Source organism: Molossus molossus, unplaced genomic scaffold (genome assembly GCF_014108415.1).
Source record: "Molossus molossus isolate mMolMol1 unplaced genomic scaffold, mMolMol1.p scaffold_m16_p_15, whole genome shotgun sequence".
NCBI lineage: Eukaryota > Metazoa > Chordata > Mammalia > Chiroptera > Molossidae > Molossus > Molossus molossus.
The window spans coordinates 70,412,345-70,430,855 of record NW_023425350.1 but is presented as its reverse complement, the minus strand read 5'-3'; positions in this window follow the sequence as shown (position 1 = coordinate 70,430,855).

Sequence of the window (18,511 nt, the reverse complement as noted above, 5' to 3'; positions counted from 1 at the left end):
GGGGTCCCCCTTGCAGCCCACACCTTCCGGCCTGGGTCATTGGTGTAAGAAGCTGTTTTGCTGTTGGTGGCTAGAACCACTCCCCCTCCCTTCTGAGAATAGACGTGGAAGTGGCCATTTATTAAGTGTCAAGGGCTGTTTACCCATAACCGCTGATCTTCACAGCCATCCTGACAAACAAAGAAAGTGATGCTCAGTGGGGCCAAGTGACTACTGTAAGTCCACACACCAAGGAAGTAGTGGAGCCTGATTCACCCCATGTCTGACCCGCAATGCAGAGCCCACCCTTCCTCTGGCCACCAGCCTGGGTACCCAAAGCCATGGGTAGTGGCTGCAGTGGCCAGCGTGCTGATGAGGACAGGCCGGGCCATGACCTCATCCCTGAGCCTGTCTCCTCATCGGTAAAGTGGGGCTGATGCTGCTCACGAGAATGAAGATGTCTGGCGCCTGCCCTGAGCAGCCCTGACCACTGCCCGGCCTGTCTCTCGGGGGACTGCCTCATTTAAAATTCACCTCCATCAATTAGAAGAGAAAGAGAGACAGAGCTGATGATGACATTATGGGGTCAGGCCCTAGGCTTCAAGAAAATCACGGAGGACCCCACCATCCTGTCTCCCCCACTGCAAAGCCTCACGGCCCCCACTGTGCTGGAGCTGGGGGTGCACAGAGGCTGTGCGCACACACGGTGGGGCTGCCAGCAGGCTCAGGCTTTGTGGCCGAGCCTGAGTCCCTGCAATGCAGTCTGGGTCTCCATCATGTTATAGACGGCTTTAGCACCATAAAAATTAACCGGAGTTTGACCTTCACTGGGAATTTGAAAAGCAACATCCTTCAGGAAAAGGGAAGACGGGAACGGCCCCAAGGCCAGAGTGTCCTGCATGCTCTGTAAAGAAACTGATAGGGAGAAACTGAAGCTCCCTTTACCCCATAAAACTGTAACTGTTAAAAATATATGTATTGCACCTGGCTAACCGCTGATATCTGTCTCTGTCACAAGCTCACTAGCTAGTATTTGTTTAACCCTGATTATAAAAGGGCTGAAAGTCTGCTGCTGGCTGCTACAGTTCTCCTCAACTCAGAGAGGTGCACACCCTGTGCAGGAAAATAAAGGTCCGCTAAATTTAAACCTTAAACCTGGTGTCCGAGTGCGGTTGATCTCGTGGGCTACAACATATCACCCCACAGCCGGAACAGCCATGGCCATCGCCAGCCTAAGCTGGGCTGAGCTGCTGGTCCCTGGAGCCCCAGGCAGGACTGACTGACTGAGGTGAGCGGGGCCCTCCCCAAAGCTCTGCAGGCTCCAGGGAAATGGATGACCTGCGCATGGGCAGGCCTGTTCTAGCTCCTGGCCTCTTGGAGTGGACTGTGTGGCTGTTGTGGGCAGGGGCACAGGGGGCGTGAGGAACGGGCACCAGGTCATATAGAGTGGGTTCAAGTCCGCTTCTGTGCCCTGGAAGTTGTGGCAAGTTACTGAACTCCCCTAAGCCAGGTCTCCTCGCTGTGGAGTAGGCACACGGTGGGGCCTCCTCTGGGGGCTGCTGAGGGATTAAAGAGCCTTTCCCACCTCGAGCCTGTTTCACAGGAACGGCTAGTAAGGATGGCCTCAGGCCCTAGCCGTGCCCCAGACAAAGTCCCATCTCTCCTGCTCTATGTAACCCACCCAGCCTGTATTCCCACCCCGGACCCTCTCTGTATCGGGTCCATCACAGAGCCTTCCTCTGCACCCCCAAACCCTTCTCTCCCTGTGAGCCCCCCACCCCCTCAGTCTTCCAGCCTGCAGGAGCCTCAGGGCGCAGGTCGGAGCCGCTGCCCCAGTGGGAGCCAGACACAGCAGTGTGGCCCCGTCTTGGGGCTGGTGTCATCTCCTGGCATGCTCCCGCTTTCTCTCTTCGTGCCTCTTGCCGCTTGCCATGTGCCCTCCCTCCACACTTGTCCTCCACGAAACCGTCAGTTGCCAAGGTGCTATGGACTGAATTGTGCACCCCAAATTCACATGTTGAATCGCTAACGCCACAGCGATGGTATTCTGAGGTGGAGCCTTGGGAGGTGATTAGATTCAGTTGAGGTGCTGAAACAAGGACCCCACAATGGGGTTAGTGCTCTTATGACAAGAGGAAGAGACCAGAGCGCCTTCTCTCTGCCATGTTGTTAGATAGGACGAGGCTCTCAAGGTCTGGGTGGTTCTTACTAAATGTTAAAATGTAGCACAGGCCCAGCTGGTGAGTCTCAGTGGTTGAGCCTTGGCCCATGCACCAAGAGGTCGCCGGTTCAATTCCCAGTCAGGGCACATGCCCAGGTTGTGGGCCCAATCCCTGGGGTTGGGGGGCATGCAGGAGGTGGCCAATGTATGTTCTGTCTCATTGATGTTTTTATCTCTCTCCCTCTCTCTCAAATCAATAAAGAAAAAACAAATTTTTAATGTAGCACAATATTTTGAAAACCAGCTGTAAACCAGATGAGCTGAGAAGAACTCAACAGGATAAATGTAGACAACTACAAAGAAGAAATCAACATGTACTTGACTAAAGAGTGCATACAAGTAATGGCTAAGACCTTTGGGGAGACAGAGCTTTGGATATGAATCCCCTGTCTCCTTTACTTGCTGCAAGTAAATCAAACAACCCTGTGGCAGCCACACCTGGTTGTTGAATAGAGCACCCCAAGCAGCAAACTCCTTGAGTTCAGGGACAGTGTGAGGACAGAGGGAAGGTAGACGCACATGGAGAAGAGCGCTCTCACCAGGAACTCAAACTGCTTGCACTTGATCTCGGACTTGGGCCTCCAGAGCTATGAGAAATAAGTCCGCCGTCTCAGCCCCCAGCCTGCGGTGTTTGTTGCAGCAGCCGAGCGGACTCACACAGGGGAGGGCCTCTGCGCTCGATGCAGCTGTGAAACGCTCCTCTGGTCACCCGACGTGTTCTGTGCAGCGGCCATGTGCTAAGGTCGGTGCAGATGAGCCACGACAGCTGCGGCAGGAAGCGCTGCTGGGACACCGGTGGTAAGGGCGGGGTACTGGAGGCACAGGAAGATGAGGTGACGTGCCTGAAATCACACAGCTAGCACGTGGCAGGGTTGAGATTTGCACCTGGAGCTGTCGGGCCCAAGAGCATCGTCCTCACCACAGTGCTGTATTCTGCCCCACGCCACTGAAGTGGTCTCTGGGTCTCAGTGATCCAAATTTAAAATGGTTATTTACACACCCAGTTTGCAAAATTTACCCAAAATGTAACCATGTGAGCCCGCTGCCAGGGCTGGCACCAGGGCCATGGTGAGGCCTCACAGCTCACGGGAAATCCTCCCTGCTCCTGAGTAGGCCATCGGGTCTTGGAAGCACCTGAAGAGTAGAGCCATGAAGTAATAGGGTACACGATGGATTTGGAAACGATTGCCTCGATAATGTAAAGTTAGAGCAAGATATAAAAATTGTGATTTCTAGGGAGAAATCAGTCTTACCTTGACCGGCTTTTCCTTGTTTTAATTATGGCTCTGGGGTCACTCTGGCTCTCTCCCGCGAGACCCCCAAAGAAGGCCTCCACTATGGCGTCTTTTGCTGTCCTTGAGAAAGGTTTTGGTGCATGAAATATTAGCCAGGGGTCACGATGCTTTACAGTGTTAATATCCAATTCATTAAACCCACAAAAACCTAGTTTTTATTTAAGCATTAATTTCAGCCAACAAATTTTGAAATTTTGCATATTTTATCTTACATATTAGCAATCATTTTTGTGCCTTTCTTTCTTTTCTTATTTTTTATGTTAATCCTCACCGGAGGATATTTTTCCATTGTTTTTTTTAGATAGAGTGGAAGGTAGAGAGAGAGAGAGAAGCATCCATGTGAGAGAGACACATCGATTGGTTGCTTCCTGCATGATCCACATCACTGGGGCCAGGGATCAAACCTGCAACCCAGGTATGTGCTCTTGACCAGAATGGAACCCAAGACCCTTCTGTCTGAGGGCCATGCTTTAACCACTGAGCCAAACCAGCCAGGGCTGGTGCCTTTATTTCTTGATAATTAAATTCCCTTAAACTTTAAAAATTGAATTTATAAATATAATAGTTTGTATTTTTCTTTTAACTGTTTCAATTATTTGATTTATATAAAAACCTCCCTGAATATTTAAGTAATTCCTATAAATCTAACGTTAGATTTAGAAGTAATGTGTTTTAAATTCTCTCAATATTCTAATACTGTTGATAAATTTAGGATGTCTTAACTTAATCACCAACCATGATGGATGACACATTTTAAGTTAATCAGAAGGTGAACTTTTACCCTACTAGGCCACATTCTTTAAAACTTGACAAGACACTTAGAATGTGAAGTATGTATAAATTTACATGAAAAAAATATTATCATGGGTTTGGTTAATTCTCAAGTAATTGTGTATTCATTCTAACCCTTCCTGGGCTGTGGTTAGAGTCAGGGAGGAGCAGGTGCAGAGCAGAGGGAGGGCTGGAAGCAAAGGTGTTTGGAGGGACTGACTGGCTGCCACAGAAACAGGGCCTCTGCCCTGGCTGGTGTGGCTCAGTGGCTGAGCGTCATCCCATGCACCAAAAGGTCGCCAGTGCGATTCAGTCAGGGCATGTTCCCAGGGTGTTTGCTCGATCCCCAGTAGGGGGCGTGCCAGAAGCAGCCGATGGGTGTTTCTCCCTCATGGAGGTGTGAGTCTCTCTCCTGCCCTGCAGGGATTTGGGGGTCTGCCACATGGAATCTACAACATGAACCTACAGCGACGCTGGAAGACGTCCAGATCTCCTGCCCAGAGACGGGAGAGTGTGGGATGAGCCCGATCTGAGCAGCGTGTGTGTTGCGCGTGTTAACACGGACACGTCAGAGGAGGCACGCGGGAGATGCTGGACCCTACAGCATGGGAGGATATGGCCAACTGCGACCACCTCGAAGTCCAGAAGCCTGGTTCTGGAGGATGAGGAGAATGTCATGGGCGGGTGCACAGCTGTGCAAGGAGGACAGTGTTATAGAACGGATATCGGGGCACCTGCTCTGCGGAACCATCTCCACGTGGGTGGGCGGAGTCCTGTGACGTCACGGGCATGGATGCCCACGCCTCTGCAGGTCCATGGGGGCCGGGGGGCTCTCCTGAGACCTTTCCGCACCGTCATCATGTCCTTTCCTGTCAAATAAGCCTCATTCCTTGGGTACAAGACTCCTGACAGCTCACCCAGAAACGAGCCCAGCGGAGAAACGAGGAAGAGCTTTTCGGGAGCCGGCTGATTCCGAAGGGAAAGGAGAGGGCATGAATGCTGCTCTCAAGTCAAGGGCTTTAGGGAGCCTGCTTGAAAAGTTTAACCTGTGTCCCCACAGTGTGAGGGATATAGGGACTGGTCTGGGCTCCAGCTTGGAAAATGGAGATTGGGTGAGCGCTGGTGCCTGCTCTCAGGTGGAGCCCCGTGGGTCACGGTGAAGGATGCCAGAAAGATTTGCCACAGGCTGATGGGGACCAAACGACGAGGGAGGGGCCTGAGTCTTCCTCGCTCCGGAGGGAGGAGGATGGCACTGAGGAGTCACAGGTGAGGCTGGTTGCCCAGGGGTCTTTAGCAGCCAGGTGGGCAGAGCCACATCCTCCCTCATTCAGGGTCTGACAGCAAATTACCTGCAGGGCAGGTGATGGAGTGCGGACTCCACGGAAGCCATAAAAACACACCTGTCTGAGAAAGAGGCTGCCCCCCACCCTTGCCAGAGCGGGAGCACACCACTGGACCCACCTAGCAGCCTGTCCACTGCCCTTTCTTCCTCTGCCCATTCACCCGAGGGGTCAGAGACCCTCCCCAGCTGTGGGTTGGGGGTGGGGGAGCATAGGGGTGGGGTAGGAAGGGACATCAGAGCCAGTCTTCATCACCTCAGAAGGACCTGACAACCTACCCACATTTTCCTCCAGGATAAGAACCAGCACCAAAGAGTGAATTGAAGGGACCGAGGGACATTATAACACGCAGCTGCTTCTCAATTACTTTGCACAAGTCGTGGATAAATACTACAGTGGGTTGGAAAGGCTGGGTTTGGTAGGAAAAGCAGAAGCTGTTACAGGGTGGTAAGAATCTAGGGAAATTCCAGGGCGGGAGAAATAGGGAAACTGAGACAGGAAAGTTAAAACGAGGCCAAACAGTGCGGGCAATTTGCAGCTGGCCTGCCGATAGCAAGACATTGTCCTCCCAGCCAAGGACACTGAGAGCAAGTGGTTAAAAGTCTCCCTAAGGAGAGAATGCAGGAAAGGGGGAGGGAAGGGGGAGTCTTCCTCACACACTAAACAAAGAAATCAGCTGTTGTAGGGAAGGGAAAGGAAAAAGGGCAGTTTTATTTTTTACTCCCTAAGCAGAAAAGCCAGCATCTCAAGGCTTGACAAGGTAAAACTGCAGGTGCTTCTCAGGAGTTCTGGGAAGGCCACAACAAAGCAAAAAGGGACCTGAAGAACAATCTGTACCAAAATATTCCGCAGAGGCATTCTGAAACCTATAGACAGGGTATATAACACCTCGGACCCCCACCCAACTCGCTCTTCAGATCAGCCGAGAGCCCGTCTGCGCTTCACAAGCCAGATTCACAGATTTGCTTGCTTCTTTAATAAAACGTGCTTGCTTTATTGCTTTTTTTCACAATGCGGTCATCTGGATTTTTCTCGTATAAATTCATTTATATGAGAAGACAAGGATTGAGGTTGGGGACAGCCCTCTCCGCCCACTCAGGGTGCTGTCCATGACACCTCTGGTGTCTGTGAGATGTGCCTGTTTCAGAGCCCCAGGGGGCAGGTATGTGATCATAACATGTAACACGAAGCTGTTCGTCCCAGCAAGTGAGCCCTCAGGCTGGGGCTCCTGGCCATGAGACACCCCACAGGTCCAGCTTTGGGGCTCCAGGACACCTTTGGAACACTTAAACTTTTTAGGATAAAACACGAAAGTGACAAAGCACAGAGAAGTGATTGCCCAGGGTCACACAGTGACTTAACGGAACAGCCACCACCCGACCCTAGGTCTCTGTCTCCTGATCCAAAACACTTAACAAGAGGAGAATTTTTTTGGTCTTAGGTCATGTAGAGGCCCCTGCAGTTGTAAGAGGTGATACCGAGAGATCCTGTGGACCCTGTGCCCAGGTTAACACCCTCCAGAACCATCGTCAGTGTCACCACCAGGATACAGACATGGGTACAGGCCACTGATCCTGTTCAGTTCCCCAGTTACGCTCGTGTTTATCTGTGTGAGTGCATGTGTGTATTTAGTTCTGCAGTTTCATCATGTGTGGATATTGCATCCACCACCACAGTCAAGGTCGTGCAGCCGTGGCTCCGTCTCTCACTGTCCTTGGCAAGCACACCCACGCCTCCCGGCTGAGGATTACCCGTGTTCCTGAAACGTACACGGCGTAGCCATACATATTTTTGTTAGTAACGGCCGGCCGGAATGCCATGACAACCAACATAAATATCAAACTGGTGGTAGTATCGATGATAAACAATTATCTCTCACCAGAGCATCAGGAGGCACTGGCCCAGGCACATACTGCATTCCTTGTCTTGACGATCGCCAGTGCCTGAGTTATAGTAGAAAACAGGCAGTGTAACAGGTCTGTTAGAGGAGAAGCATCCGTGAGTGCTGGGCCATCTGTCTGCTCTGACCCTACATCCCTGCAAGTAAATGATCCCATAATTAATTCTGTTCTATTCTATGGAGTTGCCTGCTTTGTTCTTGGGTCTGAAGATACCTTCTCATGATGGTGGCCATGATACCTCTGCTTCCTGTCAGACAGGATACAGAATACTCCCATCACCACAGGGGTCCCCCTTTCCTTCTTATCATCACGTTCCAGTCCCTCTTGCCTACCCCCTTATTAGCCCCTGGCTCACTAATCTGTTCTTCATTTCTATAATTTGGTGATTTCAAGAATATTATTTCAATTAACATTTGGGGTTGATTTTTTTTTTTAATCAAAATAATTCTCTGGAGATTTCTCCAGGTTGTTATGTGGATCACTAATTTGTTTCTTTTCATTACTGAGTAGTAGTCCACAGTGTGGCTGTGCCACAGCTGGTGAGTAACATCTGGGTTTTTGCAGTTTGGGGCTATTGCAAACAGAGCTGCCGCGAACATCCACGTACAGATTGCGCTGTGCGTGTGAGTTTCAGCTCTCAGGAACACGGTGACTGGGCCCTGTGTGGAGGACATGTCTGGTTGCACAGAGCGCAGTACCATTTTACACACATTCCCATCAATGATGCACAGGTGGTCCCGTTCTTCCACATCCTTGCCAGCTTCTGGTGGTGTCATTATTTTAAATTTTAGCCATTCTGATTGGTGTAAGGGTTTAATTTGCATTTCCCTGGTAGTGAAAAAAGTTAAATAACTTTGTATGTGCCTGTTGGCCACTTGTACGTCTATTTTTTATTCAGATCCTTTGTCTACTTTTGTTTTTTTAGTCCTCACCGGAGGATATTTTCCCACTGATTTCTAGATAGAAGGTTAGGGGGGGTGGAGAAGCATTGATATGAGAGAGACACGTTGATTGGTTGCCTTCCTCATGACACCGACTGGGGCCAGAGGATCAAACCTGCAACCCAGATACGTGCCCTTGACTGGGAATCAAACCCAAGACCCCTCGTTTTCCGGGGCCGACGCTCTAATCGCTGAGCCAAACCTGCCAGGGCAAGTCCAGCTTATTTTTTATTTGTTGCTAACACTTTTGGTGTCATATCTAAGAAACCACTGCTTAATCCAAGGTCATTTACTCCTATGTTTTCTCCTAAGACTTGAGCTTTTACATTTATGTCTTTGATCCATTTTGAGTTCATTTTTATATCTGGTGTGAAGTAGGGCTCCAGGGTCATTCTTTGCATGTGGAAATCCAGTTGAAAACATGGTTCTTCCACCACTGAATTGTTTTAGCCGCCCTGTCAAAAACGTGAGGGGTTAGTTCTGGATTTTCAATTCTAGTCTTTTGAGCCATCTGTCTGCACTTCTGCCAGTACCACACTGTACTAATTACTGTACTTTGTATTAAGTTTTGAAATTGGGAAATGTGAGACTTCCAACTTATTATTATTTTGTTTTTTTCAAACTAGTTTTGGCTATTCTAGGTCCTTTGCATTTCCATATGAATTCTGGGGTCAGTTTCTCAAATTCTGTAAAAGATGCCAGTGAGATTTTGATAGGCATCGTTTAGTTTGGACCATTGCCGTCCTCACCATGTTAATCCCTAAACACAGGATGTCCTTCTGTCTAGTTAGGGCTTCTAACTTTTCTTCCAACAATGCTTTCTAATTTTCAGTGTACAGGTCTTGCACTTTTTAAATTAAATTTATTCCTAAAGATTTTATTTTTTAATAATTGATTTGAGAAAGGAGGGGATTTGTTGTTCCACTTACTTATGCATTCACTGGCTGCTTCTTGTATGTGTCCTGACGGGGCATGAAACCCACAACCTTGGCACATCCGGGTGATGCTCTAACCGACTGAGCTACCAGGCCAGGGGCGGTATTCTATTCTTTTTGATGTCATTGTACATGGAACTGTTTGTTTTCTTAATTTTATTTTTGTATCATTCCTTGCTAGTGTTCAGCCAACAGTCACTCTCAGTAGACCTTTGATTAACATTTGGTTTCAATTGCAAACATAGTTAAGGGAAAATCTTCCAACAACTTAATCTGCCTTTATAAGTTTAATATGTGTTTTCCTTTTTAAGTACTTCAGTGGTCTGACAAGAACGTCATTTTGAGCCTTTTATTTATTTATTTTATTTTATTTTATTTTATTTTTTTGGTACGTGCCCCTAGTGAGAACCAAACCTGGGACTCTCTGGTCCGCAAGCCAACGCTCCAACCACTGAGCCAAACCGGCCAGGGCCATTTTGAGCCTTTTAATTCAAATATTGAATTTGAAATATGGTGACCCTTACAGTCTCTTAAATGTTCCAACACTGCTTATGAAGAAGACGAAAGCAGTTGTGCAATTACCCACCAGAGCCTGAGAGTCCCCAATCTCTAGCACATTACTTGCCGAAAATCCCAGCTGTGCAGACTTCTTGACCCCCAGACCCCCAGTACTTAAACATTTCCAGACTCAGGCACCGCCCTGAGGGGGGCACTTGGGTGCCTGCTGCGAAGGGCAGCTGCGGTCTCAGCTACCTGCAGATTATGGGGCAGTTCTACTCACTCGCCTGAGGAATGACCTAAAAGTCTCAATGAGGAATTAACCATAGCCAGTTTAAGCAAACAAACTTACCCCAAAAAGTGTGTACAGCCCGGCCAGTGTGGCTCAGTGGACTGAGCATAATCCCATGGACTGAGAGGTCTGATTAGATTCCCAGTCAGGGCACATGCCCGGGTTGTGGGCTCCATCCCTGGTGGGGGGGGGCATGCAAGAGGCAGCCGATTGATGTTCCTCTCTCATCGATGTTTCTCTCTCTCCCTCCCTCTTGTACTAAAAATCAATAAAAACATATATTTTTAAAAAGTGCGCACATAAATGCAAGTCCAGGTTTTGAAAAGACTTTATTTTGATGTTTCATACCAATTCTACATTCAATACCTCTACATTCAATAATAAGTTTGTATTTTTATCATAATTGAATGTGTATAGAAAGATAACATAATGAGTAGAGACTTAATAATTTCATTTGTCTCTGCTCTTCTGACCCCTACCTGTTATAATGAAAATTTATAAGATCCACAAAAAGAAAACAAAAGATAACGTGATGAAAATTTTTTTTTCTTTTATCTTCACCTGAGGACATTTTTGCATTTATCTTCAGATAGAGTGGGAGGGAGAGAGGAAGAGAGAGAGAGAAACATTGATGTAAGAGACACATGGAGTGGTTGCCACCCACGCAACCCTAACCGGGGCCGGGGACAAACTGCAACTGAGGTGCGTGCCCTTAGCGGGAACCGAACCTGGTTCTTTCTGGTCTGCAGGCTGAGCCAAATCGGCCAGGGCATGAATTTTTTCACTAAGTCCCATATAGTTACTCCTGTTTATCCCCATGTGCAAAAAATTATCGTGTTTTCTCTGTTCCATGGTGTGTGAAATGTTGGGAAGTAAATGCAAGAAGGTTTTACTACGTGCCAGGCTGTTGACCCACTGACTTAATTCTTACCACAGAGGGGCAAGGAGAGTGAGTGCCCAGGACGGAGCCTCTGCCTGCCAGCCAATTGGCTTTCATTATACAATTGCCTAGAAAGGAATGGTCTGTATCTACCATTGACAGTTTAGTGTGAGTTTATTTCTGGAGCATCATTTCACCTCTACTTGTGAAATGAAAAGCAAAGGTTTCATTTAAACTGCATCAGTTACAGACGCCTGTGAGGTTGGGCGATTTCAGCCACACAAGTGCTCTGAGCGCTGCTAACAAGCAGAGGTCTCAGTGGCCAAGAAAGTTCCGAGGAGCTTCTGTGAGAACGTTGGCTATTATAGTTAGTGATGTAATCACACCGCGATGCAGTACTCTGATACATTTATTACTAGTGTGAAAAGTGTAATCCTTCTTCTATCTGAATCCTGGTGTGGAATCCAAAATGACAGTTTTTAGTTCTTAAAAAATTCTAAGTACACAGATTCTAAAGTTGGACACAAGATCCCAAAGAGGCTCTGGTCACCTCTCCGAGCGTCCTCCCACCTGCTCGGGAGGCCAGGTGGCCAGTGTCAGCACAAAAACTTGCTTCTTTCTGCTTAACTGCCTGCCTGTCTCCCGAGCTCCCGCCGGCACTCCAGGCTGGGGAAGGGTATGTAGTGAACTGTTGATCATTCTGCTCACTTCTGGGGGCCCCACTCTCTGAGAGGCCCTTTGCAAGTCCTTCTTTCCCTTCCAGCTAGGGTCAGTGCCTTGTTGCCCTACGATGTGAGCCTTCTGCTCCTGCCGCACCCCACTTCCAGGTTCTTGAGATGGGGAGCCCGGCCCAGGGCCAGGCGGACAGCAGACCCTCACTCAGCAAACGCTCATGCAACAGACCCAAGTGCGCGAGTTCTGGCTGAAAGCAAACACCGGCTGCTCTGGAAAGGCACGTGCCTGGCAGTCTTGCTCCGTGCCCGATCTTACCTGCCGGTGCGGCGGAGTCCACAACGAGGAAGCCTGGCCAGGAAGGACCCCAGGAAGGACCCCAGGTTGACCTGGGCCTCAGGACCTGCCCTCTCACTGCACAGAAGTGGCCTTGCTTCGTTTCCCCGCTGACTTACTCCCCACCCTCTCTGTCCCCCTCTCCGGGGGAGACCGTGGCCCCAGAGGGCCTTCGAGGGCCTCTCTGCATGGCCCTCAGTCCCACAGAAGTGGGCCAGGGCGCAGAGAGACGCCAGGCGGCCAGGACTGTGGACATCAGTGCGCTGGGGCAGCTGTTCTGCACCCAGGGCAGAGTTTCAGCCACGCGTGCAGTCAGACAGCAGGGCCGGGGCCCTGAACACCTGCATAAACCTGTCTGCTTAGGGGCCCTGAGGGGGCGAGGGAGCAGGGCAGGTCAGGGGTGCCACTGGAAGATTCTGGAAACCGGGGCATATACTGGACAGGCAGAAGCTGATTAAAGGGACAGGTTGGCTTTCAATAGTGTGCAGACAGCTGCTTTCTTCTCCTGTAGCCCTGTGACCCGACAGCCTCCCCCCTGCCCCCTCGGCTGTCCTGGGAGCTGCCCAGCTCAGCTCCTGCCCAGTGTGCCCTGCTCCCACACAGCCTCCCCAGGGGCCAGGAGGCTGAGGGCATTTGGTGAACAGAGCTGAGCACAAAGAGGTGGACGTGGCGGCGATGGCCAGGTAGGGCAGCAGACACAATTCTGTCCCCTCGGTCCCCCTGCAGTAAAGCAGACCTTTCTCCATGGCTTGGGCCCAGCCATCACCCCACCACAGTGATGGGACAAAGGGAGGGGCTTCTGTGCCACACCAGCCCCTTTCTTTCAGCCCCGGCCCAACATTCTGGGTTGGGAAGCTTTTGTTCCCGGGCCTCAATCTCCCCATGCATGAGGCAAGGGGCACCTCTGTGTCACCCCCTTCGGCAGGGGCCGCTTTCCCTGGCAAGATTCTCTAGGACCTCGCCTGGGTCAAGACCCCTCCTGGGTCAGCCCACCACCTCCAGCCCTGACACCACCTGGAGGACCACTCGTCCGGCACTCGAGTGGCCTGTCTGCCACCCGCCAGAGCCCCTTGGGTAATGGCACTGCACTGTCAACCAGTGTCCCGCCTCAGTATGGTTCCTGAATTTTTTCCCTTAAAAGCAGTCTTACCTCTGGGTCTGTCGCATGTACATGTGCTGGGCGTCTGCTGTCTGCCTGGCCCTGGGCAGGGCTCCCCATCTCAAGAACCTGGAAACTGGGTGCGGCAGGGCCAGAGGGCATCTTAACCTCTGTGGTTGCTGGAGGAAGGGACGCTACCTGGCGCCCTGGTGGGACTATGAAGTCAGTGATGATCACTTCACAGGTTCCCAAATCGCTGCTGCCTTGTCACAGGCGCATCACAGCTGCCCCTCCCCTCAGTGCACCTGGAGAGGGGACATAAACGCACCCGATACTGCTAACCTTGGCACATAATCACACGGCAATCAAACCGAGTCTGACGCCAGCCGCCTTGGCCTGTCTCCACGGTGAAGACCTGCACCTGGATATCAGAGTGTACGGCCACCGGCACGCTGGTGTGGATAAGAAACAAGTCTTGAAGAATCCACGTGCCCTCCCTGAGCTCCCAGCCTCCTCTGCACTCTGGTCCCCACACTGGGGCCGGGCACATAGCCCGGCGGAGTTGGCCCCAGGAGAGTCGCCGGCCGCATCCCTTCTTCCTAAGAGTGCGAGCGGGTCCCCACGTAGAGAAACAAGGGCGTGAAGGAGGCCACCTGAGCGAGTCACAGCAGCCTCACAGTGGAGAAGACCTGCCCATCACACTCAAGGCCACAGTTGCCCTCCTGACCCCAGTCCATGTGCCCCTCCAGCTGGCCGGTGACGTTTTAGAGCCAGGCTTTAGCAGTTCTCTCGGGAGAGCCCCTGGCACACAGGCCGTGGTGTTTTCGGGGGCCCCGAGGCTCATTTGTCAGCCCTCCTGGTGCTGGAACCGGGGGAGGGCGGGAAGGCATGCTGGCGCCCTGGGAGTCCGGCTGTCCTGGGGTGGCCTGTGGCAGGGCCTTGAGAGACCGCCAGCTGGGCCGGCCCTGGGGGTGGGCTGCGCTCCTCCTCATCGTACGTGAGGGTCAGGGTGGAAGGTGCTGGACTGCCCCTGAAGTCCGGGGGTAACGGGTAACGGGACAGCCATAGAACAGCACCCTTGGCTCCCAGGATGCCAAGCCGTGGGCTTGGAGAGGAGGACAGGAGCCAGCTGTGCCACCAGTCCCTGTGGGCTGCTGTGGCCTTTCCAAGTCCCCATCCCTGTCCACCGTGATGGAAGAGCCCTCAGAGTGGCGGGGCCACGCCAGGGAGCGCAGGGATGGGCCAAGATGATAGAAACACCCAAGAGCCGACCTGGAACCTCATAGCCTAGTGGGGGACAGCACACACCTGGGAGCAGGGACAGCGAGGAGGCAGTGATGGATGCAGGGTGGGGAGGGAGGAGGCGGGGACGGAATTCTGCAAGACCAACCAGAGTTCATGTCAACGGGAAGAGGGGACAGAGAGTCCACCACGTGCATGGCCGCAGCGGCCATCCTGAGTTCATGTCAACAGGAAGAGGGGACAGAGAGTCCACCACGTGCATGGCCACAGCGGCCATCCTGAGTTCATGTCAACGGGAAGAGGGGACAGAGAGTCCACCACGTGCATGGCCGCAGCGGCCATCCTGAGTTCATGTCAACGGGAAGAGGGGACAGAGAGTCCACCACGTGCATGGCCGCAGCGGCCATCCTGAGTTCATGTCAACGGGAAGAGGGGACAGAGAGTCCACCACGTGCATGGCCGCAGCGGCCATCCTGAAGCAGGACCGTCAGGGCTGGGGCGGGGCAGTGGAGCCGCTGGACATGGGGAGGTCAGTCCTGGACTGAGGGCCTGTGGTCGCTTCCCGAGGAGGTTGGACTTTATTCTGAGGGCGGCGAAGGACTTTGGGCCGGGGGGGACAGAATCTGGTCCGTGGTCGGGGGAGGGGTGGGGCTCCTACGGGCAGCACCTGGCTCTGGGGAGGCAGGTCCTGTGTGCAGTTCCAATGATGGGCCTAGAACAGCAGGAGGGGAGGAGTCCAGGACACTCAGGAGGCGGGTGGGAACGGGAACACCTGTCAGAGAGCCAGCCACAGCGGGAGTCCTCTTCCTCCCATGAGCCGAACACGCGGAGGAAAGCAGGGGCTGGTGATGGCCCAACAGTCTTCAGTGTCTGGCCACCATCTTCACCATCTCCTCGGCGTAGCCCCAGCCAGATGTCCTCCTTCAGGCCAGGAGGGGGAGAGGACAGAGTCGTGGGTATGCTGGATGGTGCCTGCCCAGCTCACCACGTCAGGTGGATGGACCCTCTAGCTGAGGAGAGAAGTCGCCACCAAGGCCCTCTGTATCCCGGCCCTGATGATGCGGAAGTGGAGACACAGGCTGCGCCCTTGTGACTTGGCCGGGCCGGGCAGGGAGCGCTGCAGAGCAGCCAGCACATGGGGCCGAGTGTCCTCGCTGCAGGCCGGCTCCTCCCGCGCTGGTCCTGCGCCCCACCTGTCCCAGGTCCGTCTCCCGGAGGCCTCCTGGGTAACCTGCACAGGCCGCCTGCAGTGCAGGGTCTGGCCCAGGAGCTCAGGCAGACAGGCATGTCTCCCCTTCACCAGGAAAGCGAAACGTTTTGCACATCCCTTCCCCCAGCCTGGCCCCCAGCAGGTCTCTGCTTCCTTCCCAGTGGCCAGAGTTGAGCCCTCACAATAGCAGGACAAGGGACCCGCAAAGTAAAGTGTGCTGGTCACACACCTTACTGTATCAACGGGGCTAAAGCAAAAGTGGGAAGAGAAAATGGCTCGGGCTGACCCTCCTGGGATGGCACTCTGCGTGTTTGGATAACTGGGTCATAGTTTCTGTTTCCCATGTTTTGAAAGCTTCTCCTAGGTTAAAGGTCAAAGCAAGGAAGGAAAAACGGAGAAACACCGGGAGTGAGGTTTAAGGCCTTGACCTACAACCTGAGCATGAAGCGTCTGGATGTGAAATTGGGGACAGTTTTCTCTGAGGCAAGGCTGTGGTATGGCCGAGCGGCTGACGCCGGAGCGGGGCATGGTGGGGAGGATGCGGAGTGGGGCTGAGCTGCCGGGCAGGGCTGGGAGGAGTCGGAGGGCCGGGCTGCCTGCTGCTCAGATCCCCTGGGAGATGCAGCCCCAGGCTCTGGAGCGGGGTGGGAGGTCAGGGGCAGAAGCCCAGCCGGCTTCCTCGATGGTCCTGGTGGGTCTGCTACAATGAAGAGGCATCTGGGTGGGGCTTTGAGTCACCCCAGGTGCTTTACCAGTAAGTCCATCATTCTCCTGTGATCAAACACACACCTGGAGCAGAGACAGGCTGACAGTCCTGGTTCAAACTGCACAGAGATGAGCCTCAGCGCAGTGAGGACAAGGTCTGCTAGGTCAGTAAGAGTTCCTGGGAGCTAAGCCTCTGCCCAGGTGGTCCAGCGTCACCATGGCTATGCCACACCCTTCCCCAGCTGTGCCCTGCTGAGTGGGGAACTGCTAATGTGTACTGTCCAGTGTTGGACAGAGGCTGAGACACACAGCCTGGGGGCGATGGTGACAGAGGACCGGGTGTGTGGGAGCACGGGGGCTGGTGATCCTCTGGTGTCCCAGGAGGGACCAGCTCCAGCCGAGGAGAACCTAGCTCTGCAGGTTTGGGGAAACCAGCAGATCGGAGCTGCTTCCTCCCTGCCCAACATGTTGACCAGTAGCCTGCACGCGGTTCTCTGAGGTCAGCGTCCAGCCTTCCCTGAGAAGAACTCCATTTCAGATTCCGAACACAAAGGCCAGGGACAGATCAGGGGCGGGGTGGGGTGGGGGCAACCAACACCCTGTTATTTGGGGCTTTCCAGTCTTTAATATTTTTTTTTCAAACTTCACCTGAGGATATTCTATTTATCTTCAGATAGAATGGGAGGGAGAGAGGGAGAGGGAAACATCGATGTGAGAGGAACACATCGACTGGCTGCCTCCCTCACAACCCACCGCAACCGAGGTAGGTGCCCTTGACCAGCATCAAACCCGGGATTCATTGGTCCAGGCCAACGCTCTAACCACTGAACAAATCTGCCAGGGCGAGGCTTTTCTAGTGTTGCTCTGGCTGATCCCAGAGGTATGTTATTTGTTTTTCTTTCTCTCTCTCTCTCTCTCTCTCTTTTTTTTATCACTGCCTGAGAATATGTTTATTGCTTTGAGAGAGAGAGAGAGAGAAATATTGATCTGTTGCCTCCTAACAGGAATTGAACCCCCAACCATTTTGGTGCGTGGGATAACAGTCCAATTAACTGAGCCACCCAGCCAGGGCTGTTGTTTGTTTTTCAAATGTTAATGTTAATGTTTTATTGTAGCCCAGTCATTGGTCAAAACGGAATTGTTGGCTGTCTGGGTCAAAGCTGCAAATCCAGCCTGCTCCCGGCTTGCTCTGCACTGTGCAGAGTGTGACTGGTGTGCCCCTCAGCACACGTTGGTGCTGACACTGGTGCGGGATGTCTTGGTCTGGCGTCACCCGACACCCTGAGCCAAGGACTTGGGTACAGAATGTTGGGAGCCTCTTGGGAAATTGGGGTGCAGATGAGAAAGTGGGGTCCAGATGAGCCAAAGCTTGTGCCCTGGATCATGGGGTACGCTCCTGCTGGGGTGCCTTGGGGGTCTTCCCTGCAAAGATGGGAGCCTGGGGAGGGCCCTAGAGAGGAGACCCCCCCAAGTTAGGAACTGCTTTAACTGCAAGTGAAGGGCGGGCAGGGCTCAGGGCTCATTCCAGTGTCTGCACAGTGAACGAGGGCCTCCAGGGTGGTGGGAGAGATACAGCACCCCAAGGAGAAGAGCGGGAACATGAGGCATAGAGCTGGCAAGGGGCCTGCTCCCCGCCCACCAAAGCTCCTTCCCCCTCCAGGCCCAGGCAGTATGCCCTCAACTTTGCCTCAGCTTCATGAATTTGGTTCTGGGACTTGTACCCAAACTGTCCTTACTGAGATGGAAATGATGCCTTAAGCCCAAGCTCTGGAGACAAATGTGGCCTCCCCGTGTGGCCGGCCAGTGGGCTGGGCCTAGGACCCTCCACCGGGCCGTGCAGAAACCGCTGTCGGGACCTCCACAACAGTGGCCGGGCCCGGCTGCCGGCGTCCACGCAGTGGCCCCCGCAGTGTGCTTACTGTACAAACACCTTTTATTTGGATGTGGCTACTCAGTAAATATTGAGCAGTGCCATCCCAGACAGCTGCCAGGCAGAAAGAGAGAAGTGGTGGTTTTTCAAGATAGCGGGGCGATTAGGAAGTGAGCGGTCAACGGTAGTGAAGCCAGTTTTCTCTTCAGTGACTCCTTGTCCCAGCCCCCCACCCCCCGAGCAGACAGAAGAAGGTAGTGACTGTGAGCCCTTGAATCAGCTAAGACAAGTCCTTGCACGTCATAACTTATTTCACTTCTAAGT